Source organism: Pteropus alecto, unplaced genomic scaffold, assembly GCF_000325575.1.
Source record: "Pteropus alecto unplaced genomic scaffold, ASM32557v1 scaffold110, whole genome shotgun sequence".
In the NCBI taxonomy this organism is placed as follows: domain Eukaryota; kingdom Metazoa; phylum Chordata; class Mammalia; order Chiroptera; family Pteropodidae; genus Pteropus; species Pteropus alecto.
Window position 1 is genome coordinate 6,352,398 of NW_006431920.1, and position 14,654 is coordinate 6,367,051.

Genomic DNA, 14,654 nt, shown 5'->3' on the forward strand with positions numbered 1-14,654 from the left:
TTAACAAGAGGACCAGTGATACAAAGGGCCACCTCAGCTTGACTTAGACCTATGCCCATCCCCCCACCCCCGTGATACATTCCACAAGAGAATCCTGAAGTAACTGCTGTCTGGACTAGCAGACAAATGATCAGTGATAGCTTCTTAAAGGCAAAAACGGTAAGACACGTCTCAGCTGTTGATTTGATAGTGAAAGAATCCATGATTTAGTTATTAGCAAAGAAGTGTAGGAAAAGCTCTTATTTTTTGCGGAGCAAAATTTCCTATTTCAAAGTTGCCTTTCAATGCAAACTATTTATAATTCACGTCCTGAGGATTTTTTTTCATGTGGATAAATACTCTCGACTGGCAGTTTGGGCCTCTGCATACATGTTCCTGTTAAAATGAGTAAGGTGGAAAATTTGTACTTGATTAAGCTTTCCTTGCCAAACAAAACAAAACAACCAAAATAAAATGAAACTCAGAGATTCTGGATAAAATTTGATATAATATTTAAACTTTTCAAAAGTGAATAAGTATTCAGTCATAATTCTAGTTCAGGTTTCTATAACTTTGATATAATCTTATCTGGCCCAGTGACTCTGCAAACTGGGACATTGAGGCATTTTTCTCTCTGCCTCTTTTAAAGAGTAAAGCCATGTCCTGGTTGATTAATTGATGAAGATTTGCAGAATACAATCAATAAGTCTCTGATTGCTAGTGATGTCTTGGCATCCTGGCAAAATCATTTAATTTTGCAGTTTCTTAGATTTGCCATATTAGAAAAAGGAAGTAATTGTAAACTTAAAATAATTAGTTTTATAAATAAATGCAATTAAACCATATGAAATGCACTGGTGGTGCTGCTTCTGCTGCTGCTGCTTCTTCTTCTTCTTCTTTCTTCTTCTTCTTCTTCTTCTTCTTCTTCTTCTTCTTCTTCTTCTTCTTCTTCTTCTTCTTTCTTCTTCTTCTTCTTTCTTCTTCTTCTTCTTCTTATCTTCTTCTTCTTCTTCTTCTATCTTCTTCTTCTTCTTCTTCTTCTTCTTCTTTCTTCTTCTTCTTCTTCTTCTTCTTCTTCTTCTTCTTCTTCTTCTTCATCTTCTTCTTCGTCTTCTTCGTCTTCTTTGTCTTCATTACGACTACAACTACGACTACCACATTCTAATTGTGCCTCAAAGTAGTTTGGAAGTCTATAGCCACTCAGACAGGAGATACCCAAAAGTAGAGACAGAGATTTCAGATGTTATTGTGGAGATGCTAAAATAGTTGAAAAACTTTACAAAACTTACAGTCGCATTCCCATAAGGGGACTGGTTAGTGTATGAGAAGATCTGTGCTAAAATGGTCGAGTTTTCACTTGAATTTCATACCATTAACATTCTTCCCCTAAGTTAAGGCTACTTCTCTGGACAGAAAGGAAGATTTTGGACCGTTTGATTCCTTTTGGGTATTGTTTATGTTATATATCTTTACATAATATGAGAAGGTTGGACTGGGAACATTGTGGGTATTTTTAAATCTGGTGGAAGTGTATATAGCATTAAAAAATGAGAGATAGAGGCTCACGAAGAACAGGAAAAGTTGGGTGCCTTCATTAGGGTCCTTAGGTAGTCCGGGGACACCATAAAACATTGCACTTGGAGAAGTGGGCTAACCAAAGAGAAGGGGATTCTGAGGATGAAGTTGGCCATGGCCATGAGCCAAACGATGGTGAGGTTTCCCATAGGATTCGAACCACTAAGACACAATGTGATACTGGAGCATTTCAAGAACTAAACAAAAGTGTATTTATATTCCGATTCCCCCTCCCCTCATTGACTAAGTAAGTCTTCATCATTCTAGATGTAGACTAGAGATCTCCATGGTAGGGGTGCAAGTCTTTTATTTATTTGTTTATTTATTTATTTATTTATTTATCTATCTATCTATCTATCTATCTATTTATTTATTTATTTATTTATTTATTTATCTAGTGTAGGAGAGTTCTCTGAAGTGTAAATTTGGGAAAAGAAGATAATCTAGTAATGAAGGATAAACAATTAAGGTACTTCTTTTTACCTTGAAGAATGGACCAATAATTGTAGCAGGAAATCGGCATCTGAAGGCATCACATGGTTTCCCTCTTACTGGAACTTAGGTTGGAGAAAAGAATGGAGGTGGCAACTGCCTAAAGATGAACGATTTACCAGGCCGATTACTAATGAAGGGCAGGGCGAAGGTCGGAACTGGCAGGCGACCTACCGGGAAGAACCACGATTTTGCACGAATATCTCATACTAACCATGCCTCATTTGCGTGAACATCTTAGTTTAACCACATTAATCATTTATTTGGCTCTCCCATGTTAAATTTTGGTAATCATAAAATTGACCAGCAGGGGGTGCTATCCCCTCAAATTTCCTTTCCTGGGTGCTGAAGGTCATCTCAAAGGGTTTTTTTTTTTTTTTTTTGTCTCTCAGATAAGTGTAAGTTCATTTGTAAATGTAAGACTATTTGTAAATTCGTCAAATAATTGTGGTCTCTCGGGCATGACACTCTCTAGATTATTATCTTAATGACGTGGGAGCACTAGCTTCCATTCCCACCTGCTCTGTTTTGTGCCATGGTCTACTCCAGTCTCAAATGTCCACCTTTGGCCACAAGGGGACAGGAGAAGATCATGAGAATGGGTTAATAGAAATCCAACACCTTTAATAGAAAGCCATCTCAACAGAAGCCATCTACTGATGAAAAGTCAAGACAGTTGTTTCCTTTAAATCAAAATAATTTGATTTTTATTGTGCTTATAGATTTTAAATGCTGTTTAAGGAAGACGGTCTTCAAACTTCAACTCACCAATCATATTTTACCTTCAGAATGAAGAATTAGGGGAGGCATATTTGCTTTACGTATGCTTCAGCTAACTTGTTAGCAGATAATTCCTTCAAGCCTTTTCTGTTTGCTTCGTGTTCCCATTCCTGTTCTCGGGTGCATCAGCCCACTGTAGGCATCTCTCAGGAGGCTTGGCTGGTTTGCTCCTGGCTCATCCAGGCAGTGGTCCCTGCACCAGTGCCCAAAGTTCCTAGTTAGAACCAACTGTTCCCCAAGCCTCCCTCCCACCTCCACTGGAGCTGGAATCTGATCCAAGCTTGGTTTATTCTTTAAAACCCTCTAGGTGAAAAAAAGCAGGGGACTAATGTTCAAAAGAGCCAGACTCCACACTGGCTGTGCTCTTGCGGCTTAAACAAGGTACCACCGCAGGCTTCACTCACACTGAAGATCTTTGCATGCCTGACTCGCTCTAGGAGTCTAAATAACACCCTCTGGCTTTCCTTCTCATTTACTATATTCCTCTCATGCCATTTCTGCTCTCTCCTTTTACTTCTTTCTATTCTGCCAGCCTTTCCTCCATTACGGCCATAATAAAATATTCAAGAGACCCTTGACATACTAAAACAGGAATTCTCAGCCCAAGGTAAAGGTTAGACTCTAGGATACTTTTAAAATTACAGAGCTCCATGCTCCATTCCCACCATGGACTTACTGGATTAGACATCGGTATTTGTAGACAGCTCACCAGGCCTCTCGGGTGCACACCCAGCGCTGAGAAGGGAGAAAATGGCTTCAAGAGGAATGTAGTCCTTGCAAAAAGACTATAGTAAGCAAATATAATGAAGGAAAAGGAAACTCCACTAAGAAAAGGAAAGCTAGTAACAAGGAGAATTAAACCTTTTCTTCCTCCTGATTAAAACTAGCAGAGATATGTATTTTTCTTGGATTTTTTTTTTCTCTTTTTTCTTCCTTTTCTCCTACATGGAGAAGAGGGATGGAATAAATATCAGGTTGAAGAAGACTGGGCTGGAAAGAGTAGGGAGACTCAACGTGGGAAGCTGAGGGCTGCAGGCGTGATAACAAGTCCCGGCTGCCCAGCTGGGCCACCGGCAGCCCGGGCCGGCTGCACAGGGGACTTTTCAGCTGCACAGCATCTGTTCTCGGGGTCCTGGGAATACTGCCAAGTCATAGAAGTTCTGGGAAACTCTCATTCCTTCATTATTCCCAAATCCATTGCCTTAAAATCTGCCCCTTCCTAAAGCCCTCTCCTTTCAAACACGATCCCTTCCTTCCGCTACTTCCCAAAGAAAAACTTACTCATTGAGACCTAATTACTGCTAAGACATAAGAACCTTGACTTGACGGTCGGGGATTGGTTATTACTACGTAGGAGGTAACGTGGATATTGGTATGCACAAATGTCCTCGAGCTTTAGTATCTTGCTAGATGTGGATAAATTAGAGTGCTGCTCTGCAGATGGTGAGAGGGAAATAGATTTTAGAACGATGTCGGGGGTAAATATCAGTGATGAATTAGATATAAGCTGTGAGAAATAGGTAGATGTCAAGAATAACTTCTGAGTTTCTGGCTTACATAACTGGAATAAATTTGTCCAAACGTTAGGAAGAGTGCAATTTAATGAAATGTAATCAGCCTTTACTACTGCTGAGAATCATAGGGGTTGCAAAGATGAGTAACACTGTAACTCAAGCCTAGTAAGCTCATACCTTTAGGAAGGCTTATGTAGTATTCCCTTGCATATACATATTCTAAAAATTAGGCAGTTAGTAGAACATTCTAATTTTAGAATTATAAGTCAAAAAAATGTGGGTAGACACAGCGTTGTATGTAAGACACTTGCATTTGTGATCAAATTCTGACCTTGGAGGAGTAAATGTTCCAGGCAAAATCACAGGTCAAATACAAATACCCAAAGCAAACTTGACTTAATGGGATCGAGTGTTCAGTATTATGAAAGTTTGTTTTCACTTAGATGTATGGAATTGCTAAAGTCCCTTCTTGGGCAGTTGGGAGTGCTAAATTTAGTTCTAATTATGCCCAACAAATAAGATTCTGTCCAAGTTCGAGTTTATCTGTGGCGGGGCGGTGAGATCACTCTTTCTTACAGAGAGCTAAGGTTACGACTTTCTTTGCATCTCAAGGTGCATGGTAAGGCCACTTGTTTGTCCACTGAGACCCGGTTGCTTTTATATACCTCTGCCTGAGTCAAAGTGAAATCAATTTCTGTTTGCTTTAATAGACTTCAATACCTTGGATCAGCATCTGCAGAAGAAGAGAGAATTTTTAGCAAATCTGTAGGCTCACAGCCTTCCTATTGTCCAACTTACTTGCCTTCCATTCTGAATGATATTTGAATTCCTTAAACTGCTTATTCGAAAATGAAAGACTAGGCTTCTTTTTTTTCATCCAAGGCTTCTGATCTGATAGCTACAATTATAGTGAATCTGTTAACCAGTCATTTAATTCCTTGGGGTCTCAGTGTTCTCAACTGTAAAATGAAGGAGAGTCATCTAATGTCACTACCAGTAATTCTGGGATTCTGTCTGTGCTTTCCACCTACTTCTTAACTACTTTAATCTCTGTCTCTAGAATAAATAGCTTTGAGCTATTTAAAAACATTTAAATTACCATCTAACAATTTATATTAAAATGGTCTTTCATAAAATCACAGGATAGTAGAATGTAAGAGTGTTATGAATACGAGGTATAACATCAATTTATTGGCTTAGTATATCCCTTGAGTTGACCGAAATAGTCACTATTTTAACATATAGATCCATGGATCTCTCCATAGACCTGCTGAATCAGAATCTCCGAGGATAGGAGTAGGAATCTGCATTCTTCTTCTGGTTAAATACACAAAATATTCATTCTATAAGATGGTAACTTCTTACTGTAAGTGGGCATAAAGCTTGAAAATTTCAGTAGTCTTTATCTCTAAGTAAGTGACAGACATGGGATCTGTCTCTTCAGGGTGACATTTATCTGTCCCCCTTTATATAAACTACTTTCCTTGATCATTACACAATATGGCTCCCATGCATCTTCCTCATTTTTTAATTCCCCCAAATATGCAGTCCGAATCCCATAAAGAAACAGTTACTCACAGGTTTTGCTATGCTTCCCCATGTGTCTCCTATCCAGCAAAGTCAAGGGCCATTTTCTACAGGTCCACACAGCAGGCTCAACTAATATTTCCCAATTGATTAGACATGGAGAACACATGTGAATCAAGAAAATGTGCAAGATCATTTTAGTGTTTAGAGAACAATACCAAGCAACAGGAGAAAAGATTAAACTCAGCTACAATCTTTGCTCTAGAAATACATTTTTTTTCTACGTGAATGTAAGGGCGGGACGGAGCTGGAGTGGCAGAAATCGCAACTGAAAGAGAACCATTTCCCAAAGGCCATGTTTAGGTTCTTGAAGAACTCGGCCCATGCCTCTGACATCACTATACTCAATGGGATTATGCTGACCTGGAAATTATGAATATTTCAGTTTCATAAAATCTTTTTTGTCTCAAATCAATCCCAGATGAACAGAGTAATACAAGCTCCCTTATAGAATTTACACCAAAATGGCATAACCCTAATCTTTTAACAGAGAATTGGATAGATGAACTCGTGGATGTAGTCACAATTTTGAGTTCATTTTTGGATAGATGAACTCGTGGATGTAGTCACAATTTTGAGGTCATTTTATAAAACGGATGAAATAAACTGTATTTTCCTTTGCCTTAGAAAAAAAAAACTTTTCACTTATTGGAACTTGCCATCTCTGCTTAAGAGTCATGCTGGCTTCAACATTAGTAACTAAAGTTAAATCTAGAGAAACGATTTTGGAGGCTTCTGCCTGAAAGTGAATTCTATTAAGAGGGCATTTAAATTCTCCTCAGTGGAAATTAGAGGCATTTGCTAGAGTAAAGGTGTACAGCTTATTATTGAGAAACTTTTGCTAACAGTAAAATATGATAATCTTAATTGTCCTCTTTTGTCTTTACCCATATTTTAGTATTTTTTCTAATTTATCTCAATATGCACAAAGATTCTGGGGGAAAATCATATATTACCAGTTCCCTCCTCATCCCCAAATCTTGAGCATTTTAAATTATTTAGGAAACTTTTTGTTCACATTGTCTTTTCGATTATTTCCTCAGTAAGATGGGAAAGCCTAGGATACTAAAATAGATTTTTTATAGTTAAAAAAATGAACAACTAGTGACTTTATTTGAATTTTTATGATTTAAATTGACAAAATATCTTTTTTTCCCCAAGGGTAAAAAATAGACTGTGAACTAATGAGAGATTTGAATATTATTCATTTAATTGTAAAGAGTTACAATTTTTAACAGTAAAATTAAAAATTTTACCACTTTTATTGCCTGCTAGTGGCAGTAAACATGTAGGTAGACAATAGCTTAGATTTCTTAAATTTTTATAGAACTTTGGTTTGGGGTTTAGAGGTAATATGAAGCTGTAGATTTATTCAAAGATGTTACTTCAAATATAATTTAGGAAACTTTTTTTTTGTCTCTTAAACATAGAATGAATATACGTAGTTGGATGCCTGTAATTTTTCAAAATATCATTCAGAAATTACATTTAATTTCCTGAAAACCCCATCACCATAGTCTTAAGTTTTCATTCTGTAGACTGTCTATTGCCAGATGCTTCCTTTTCCAGGGCCCAAAATACAAACGTAGATCAAGGATGGGCTCCGGTTCTCATTTGCTTCTGCCTTGCTTTAAGGTTAGCACTGTGCTTATTCTTTGAGTGTCAGCTGTGTACAGGCCATGCATGGCTCATGTCAGAGACTCCAAAATATTACAGAATAATGCATTTACAGAGAATTATTGAAGGGGCCCCCAATTTTAAGTCTACATATATTCAATTTTGTATAATAGGTATTGGTACATTATCTGTATATCAGCCAGTCCAGAATATGTACTTGAGCGGTCACCCTAGCAGGAGACACATTTATTCTCAAGACATTGTCATTGTCCAACACTTTACTTTTCTTTAGAGTTTATTTGGAATTGCCCTAGAGTCAGTTTGAACACAGGAGAAAAAAACTCTCTGCTTTACATTGCAGATCAAAGTGGAATTCTACAGCTCGTGTACTTACTTTGTTCACCTGATGAAGAGCTAAGTGCCTTTTTATTGTTTTCAAAACTCATCCAAAGGGCAATTTTTATCACTATTAAGGGTGGTGAAAAGAACAAGCAATGTCTCTAAAGGCAATTCAAAAATGTCGTTTCCCAAAATACCTCATGTATGGCTGAGCATATGTCCGGGATGAGGGCTTCACCTCCCAAAGGGCTTCTTTGAAAGAGACCCTTCACCCTGGTGTGATTGTTTTGAAGCCAGACACATTATTTTATAACCCATGCATTTAACTTAATTTTATGTCATTGTTCAATTGAGACACGTTTCTGTGAATGGCTTTGGCAGCGCTGTTTGATTTTTAAAAGCATCACACTGGACCAACATTCTATGCTGTCACAATGGACTTTAGCTTCTATCTTTCTTTAAAAGTCAAGTTCTTTAGGTAGGTTACAATCCTACAAGTAAAGAATAACCACTGTGAAATATGAACTTGGAAGAGTGAGCCCTGCGTAGGTGTCTGAATGATATTGCAATATGTCAAAATCGAGCTTGACAAACTAGCATGGAGACACATCATAGAATTTAATTGCTGCAAGGGCTCTTAGAGAGCATCTAGTTACAATTCTGGCTTTTAGATTTAAAAAATTAATGCCTAAAACCATACATGACATTTCTAAGACCACAAAAGTAATTGTCAGTCCCAACAACCCCCAATGCCTCAACCCTACAGCAGAATATCATTCTACGATCCAAATTGCCGTTTGTTCCTCCAGAGTAATCTCGGACAGTGTGCGTTCATGAACACTTCTGTATTTCTTTAGCCATCTCCTTACATAATGTTCATTATTTACAGAAAGTAACATCTCACATTTTAAAAATTATAGATACCTTGATTCTATGTAACATGTATCCCTGACTTTGCATTTCTGACATTGTCTGTTTTGTTAGTCAATTCAAAGTTGCCATTTATATAACATATGGAGTAAAAATTTGGTTCAAGGATTTTGTATACATGCAAGAATTTTTCTTTCAGTGTAATCCATTTAAGCAAGATGAACTTCTTTTTTATTCTTCATATCTCAAGTAAGTGTCCCTGATCTCTCAGACCAGGTGAGATGCACCTATTATTAAATTCAGAATCGGATACCTCTCAATGCACTTGTAATGAATTGTTCATGCCAGGTTCTGCGGTGGACTCCGGGCTCTATGAGAACAGAGATCTCACCTGTCTTAGACCCCACTTAGACCCCACTATTTTTCCAGCATGAACATGGCAAGCACTTCTATCCAAACTATAGAAATGCAATTCATACCGCCTTATGCAAGAAAAGAAATCGATGGATCATGTAACTAAAAGCTTAGAAATTGAAGTGGATGTTTTTACTCTAGCTGTGTCCCTAGACTCAAACTTTGTCTTTTGGGTCATTCATCCTTTTGTTGCTTTTATTCTAAGATGTGTTCTGCCTAGGGAAGATGATGGCTCTGGTTGCTCCAGGCTTATGCAGTCTTTAGTACCACATGTCTTTGGAAAAGATCATGTCAGCAAAGACCCCAGCTAGGCTTATTGTTGGTCTGTTTGAGTCATGGACTCATCCCTGAGTCTACCACGATGGCAGACTACCCTAACTGGGGTCAGGAGAACTTTCAGAAATTAGGAGCAGAGGTCAGTCCTGTTTGAACACATGGATTGAGAATAGGATGAGTGATTTCCAATGGGAGAAAAATATTTCTGTACCACAGCGGGGGTAATGTATGCTAGGCGAGAAGAAACATTGACAACAATAAGAACATTAATAGTTAATTTTTATGAGTGCTTTATGTGCATTTACTAATTTAAAATGTTCACTAAATGCTCTGAAAATTGGTATTGAGGAAATAAATGAATGAAAATAAAGTTTCATGCTTATGGTTTATTTTTCATACCTATGACATATTGGTAATATTATGATTGCTATATCATTATTATTATTGTTATTATTATTATTATAGTTTTATATATATTATAGTTTCAGAGCTGCTAGGAACTTTGTAAACGAAATTTCTATTTAGTTGTAAGTTGTTAAAGATTTTTTTTATCGCCATTTATTAAAAAGCAATTTGAAAGGCTAACATCCCTATAATTGTCTCTCATGTTTTATGTATTTAAAGAACTTTGTACATATCTTTGTTTGTGTCTTGCAATTTGCATCTCATTTCTGGCTTTTAGTTTTCTGATTTTAACCCAATTACCTGCTATCTTTCCATGTTCTCTTGGGTAAGCTAGCCAAGTTTCTTTTTGTAATTTTGATTTCTATTTGGGCATTTGCATAGTCGACTCAACTTCTGCCCACTCCTTTTCTATTTATTTTATATAAGATAAAGTCCCACCCCTATCCTGACCCTTGGGGTTTTTCTATTGTTTTTTGAGGAAACATTCAGCTTTACTAGATGACTTTTCTATTTAAAGTCTGGTCCAAAGAGATTTGGCTATTTTACTAAGCCTATTAATCTTGGCTTTCGTTTTGTTAATTTTCTTATTTTCATTTTCTCCACTTCTTAAATATTCAAAATTCTACACTGAGAACTTCCTGTTTTTCTGGAGTTTTAACCTTCTCCAAGGAAATTTAGCCATTTAAAAGTTCTTAAACTGACCGAGTTCTTGAAATCCCTGAGACTATACAAAGTTCTGTGTGAGTGTCATTGACTCATGTTCCAGGGAGAAGGATGATAGTTCTCATCAGAGCTCAAGTGTGTGTGTCCCGAACAGTTTCAGAGCCATGGTCTCCTCACCACAATACTGCTGACAATTAGTGAATTGATCATTGGCTTCTCCCACAGGGTGCAAGGGCTATGGCTCTTCTTCATGATTGTGCCTTGACTTTTGGCTCAATTCTGTATGTATGCTGGGAAGGGTTACAGTAGAAGGATGCTCAGACTCCCAACGAAGTTATCTTCTGTCCTAGGTCAGTGGCCACCAAAGGGCAACTTCTCAGCATGACAGTCTTTGAAGACTTCCATGCTACTTTGAGACATCCTTTCAAGATACAACCTGTCCCTTCTGCCGTGCCATATCTGCAAAAGTAGGACCCACTCTTTTCCCACACTTTCCTTATTTGAGCCATTAGTGACACGTTATGTATTCTGTCTTCTCCTTTCCTTTACTCATGGAGAACTGTAGGTCTCCTTTTAATTCTTAGACTTCAATACATAGATATTAAACCTGGATGTCCAAAAGCCCCAACTAGCAGTAACCTCCTGTTCTTTCTTCTTCATGTCTTAATTTTTTCAAATAAATGATGTTATTGTGCTTTGATATGATGGTTCTGTTCAAGAGCAAGCATTTTCAGTCTCTCCTGCATGCAGGCTATGAGTACTCAGATTCCTCTTCCTCCTCCGCAATCTATTGCCCTGATCATAGCTCAGGGACTGGGATCCTTTCCCAAGGCTAGAGCCAGGAGGAAGAATTCCCATGAAGTCTCTGTGCTGTAGGAGGGAAAAAAGCTAAGGTTCCAAAACAACAGACTACTGTAAACACTGAGTGCTTAGGATTAGAGGTGAGATGGCTGGAGGTCATGTTACAATCCCAAGGGTTCTGAAGCAGACGAAGAGATTATAAGGTTAGGAACAGGATATAATGGACCAGCAGCATTTAAATGTATGGCTGGATTAAAACGTAAGCGACAAGAAACACATGCTTGTGATTCTTTGCTATAATCTAAGCTTTCCTCTGCATCATTATTGCAGGGTCAGTGATCTGCTAATACATACTCTGTGTATATAGTGATGTAGGTAGGAATGGGATCAATAAATACATGTTATTGGCAAGTATGGTTGGGAAGGGCATCAAATATAATTTAATTTTTATTGATTAAATATTATGAAAACACATTTTTTAGAAAATGAGTCTCCTGCAATCTCAATCATTCAGAGATAACCACTGTTAACAGTGTGAAGTCTATTCTTCTATATTCTTTCTATGCATATATTAAAATAAATGTAATGTGCATGTACCCCACACATACATTTCATACAGAAATGTGACTATCCATAACTCTGTTTTCTAACTTGTTTATTCAGTTACCAAGTACCACCTTCTAAAAATAAATCTTGAAAATTTGAGTATTGCCTGAAAATTGTACTGAAGAGCACTAGATCTGATTAGATCTCTAAAGAAACATCAGGGAGAAATTTAAAAGATACAAATGACTAAGTCTGGAACCACTTATTAGAATCAATTATTTCACTTTTTATAAAGTAAAATGCTGGTACAGGATTAGAGATAACCTGAAATTGATGATTACAGCAATCACCAGTTAAAAACTGATGAAACATGATGTCTTTTTGGAGTACATCTGTGCCACTGTTCCAAGGGTGTTCCATTTTTATATTATTTCCTACTATTTAATAGGGTTCCAATTAGAACAGAAATTATTAGCAGAGGTCGAAGCAATATTAGATTAAGAATTGAAATTCTAACAAATTCCACTGTACATGTATAATATTTTACTCTCTTTGCCCTTGAAATTGATTCTCCAAAACTGGTTGTGATTACTGAAACATGTATATTGTATAATATTAATTTAACAGGTGAATAAACTGGGGCCATCGAGGTCAAAGGCTGAGGCCACATGGGTAGTGGAAATGAAGGAACTGAAATTCCTATCTCCTGTCTCCCAGGCAAGCTCTCCTTTTGATAAAATATTTATCATTTTTAAATAATTACAGATTCACAAAAAATTGCCAAAATCTGCCAGCTTCCTTCAATGGGAACTAACATTTTATATAGCTATAGCACATTATCAAAGCCAGGAAGTGGATATTAGAACAATACTATTATCTAGATGACAGATGTCACTTATATTTCACCAGCTTTTGAATGCATTCATTTGTGTGTGTGTGTGTGTGTGTGTGTGTGTGTGTGTGTGTGTTTAGTTCTGGGACATTTTATTCCACATATGGCAATCAGGATACAGAACGGCTGTCACCGCTGTGGAAAGCTACTTCTTTATAGTCGCACATTTTCCCCCTTCTCTAAACCTTGGCAACCCTGATTTACTCTCCATTTCTACAATTTCGTCATCTCTATAATTTTGTCTTTACACTATACATCACTACCTTGCAATCACTATTTCGGGGGCAGATCTTCTCTGAAATGCCTATCTAGTCCTGCTCAGTCTTTCCCTTTTTGAGGCTTCAAGTTCTTTGATGCAATCAACCATCAAAGTCCCAGATCATCAGTGGCTGATACTACAAAGAATAAAGCAAGATCTGTATAACATAATGTCAACAAGTTTCACCAATGTATTTCTGGGGCTGCTGTAATAAAGTACCATTGGGTGGCTTAAACAGTAGAAAACTATAGAAATTTATTGTCTCACAGTTCTGGAGGCTAGAAGTCTGAGATCAAGGTGTTGTTCCTTCTGAAGGCACTAAGGAAAGATATGTTCCATGATTCTTGCCCAGCTGCTGGTAGTTCCTTGGCTTACAGCACCAAAATTCCAGTCTTTATATGATGTTCTCCCTATGTGCTTATCTTCACATCATCTTCCCTCTGTATGTGTCTCTGTGTCCAAATTTCTCCTTTTTATAAGGAGACCAGTCATATTGCATTAGGGTCCATACTAATGACCTCATTTTAACCTGATTACCTCAGGAAAGACCCTATCTCCAAATAAGAACACATTCTGAGATTCTGGAGGTTAGGGCTCCAATATAACTTTTTATTGGTGGGGTACGACTCAACCCATAACAATCAACATTCAGAAAACATGCTTAGGATATTCTAGCAAACAGCATAAGGATAATAAACGTAGAAATATAGTAGAAAAAGAGAAGAAACTATGGAAGAGAATACTGCCTAATTTATTAAATTAATAACCTTCAGGATTTGACCAGAAAGGAGATGCTCCAGATGGGGCTGGGATGATGTAGCAGGCCTGACTTGAACCCCTAAGTGTCAGTGGTGACTCTATGTTGACTCCAGGAAGTCCAGGCTTCATTGCTCAGGTCTCTGCCCCAAGTCCAGCCACAGTCCCCTTCCCTTAGTTTATATGAATATAGATAAGGGGACTCAGAACAGACTTTACATTAACCTAGGGAGAACAGAGGAGATATCAGTTCAGAAGCTACAGATAAAGGTTAAAGGCAGTATGTTTTCTAAAGAGTAACTTTCAGATCCTACCCAGCTACAAGAACTTAGGTAGAGCCCTAAGTGGGATGCAGAGATCTTTCTTACTTGGATATGATCGTGAGGTATCATGATGTCAGGTGACAGCTTCCTGGTGCTCTACGCACTGTCTTAGGATGGCATTAAGGACTAAAGGTCGTGTCTCCCCTGCCCCAAATTCATGTATTGAAGCTCTACATACATTTCAATGTGGTTGAATTGAAGATAGGGATTCTAAGGAAGCAATTAAGGTTAAATGAAGTCAGAGGATGGAGTTCTGATCTGATAGGATTAATGCCCTTATAAAAAGAGACACCAGCTCTATCTCTCTCTCTCTCTGTCTCCCCTCCAGAGTGCACGCACAGAGGAAAGACCACATAAAGACCAAGAGAGAAGGTAACCATCTGCAAGCCGGGAAGACAGATAACGCCAGAAACTGAATCTACTGGCACTTTGATCTTGGATTGTTGGCCTTCAGAATTGTGAGAAATAATTGTTTAAGTCACTTGAACTGCGGAATTTTGTTATGTAGCCCAAGCAGACTAATACAGAAGTATTCTCTTCAGCTCAAAAGATTGGCGTACTTTCTC